This window comes from Pyxicephalus adspersus, chromosome W (genome assembly GCF_032062135.1).
Source record: "Pyxicephalus adspersus chromosome W, UCB_Pads_2.0, whole genome shotgun sequence".
Lineage (NCBI taxonomy): Eukaryota > Metazoa > Chordata > Amphibia > Anura > Pyxicephalidae > Pyxicephalus > Pyxicephalus adspersus.
In genome coordinates, this window is record NC_092870.1 from 12,771,245 (window position 1) to 12,772,201 (window position 957).

Consider the following 957-nt stretch of genomic DNA (forward strand, 5'->3'; position numbering starts at 1 on the left):
TTTCAAATCTGAACTCAGAATTAGCCTATCACATACAGATTTTAAGTTATAGGCATGTTATAGCTGTACAAATGGTCGGTAATTGGGTAATGTATTTTTACATGGGAAAATTTTAACAGTTGCAGCTACCACTATGCCTGCTGCCACCTCAGCTGAATCGGATCCCCTGGTGGCATGCATGTTCCAGCAGTGGCTGGGCAAGTCAGTGAGCTGAAGTCAGAAATAGGTATTTAAGACTATGGCCCTGATTCATCAAGCAAAATCGTAAGCTCGCTCGCGCATTTGTATTCGCAATCCGAAATCGTAAGCCGTCGCGCAATTCAGCAACTGAATGAGCTCGCGGCCGGAGCCGCGCATCTCCGGCAGCTTTACACTGGCGAGCTTGTATTAAAAGTCACTGTTCCCCTAAAAAATCATTCTTTCTAATGAATCTAATCGCCTTAATTGGCAGATTCGCGACCCCTATTGCTCATAATTATCAAGGCAGGAATCCGGCTGGCAGCGAGGGGGCGAGTGTACGAGCCCACTCGACTCCGGACCGCGGGAAACCGGCTCGCTGGAAGCGCGACCAGCGAGCGCAGATTTTATTGATGAATCAGGGCCTATGAGTGGTCTGATGATGGAGTTAGGCTGCAAATACATACCAGAGCAGTGGAGATTATTCATAGACTCAAGCAAACCAAGTTTGAAAGTTGTATTGTTGCATAAACGTAACGAAAAACATTCCGTTCCTCTTGCTCATGCCAAGGAAATGAAAGAGATACGAATCCATGAAGGTAATTTTGGAATTAATTAACTAGTCAGAACACCAGTGGAATGTTTGTGGTAACACGCCTTCTTGGTCTGCAATTGGGATATACAAAATATACAGTTCGGTCCACAAATATTTGGACAGAGACACATTTTTTTCTAATTTTGGTTCTGTACATTACCACAATAAATTTTAAATGAAACAAC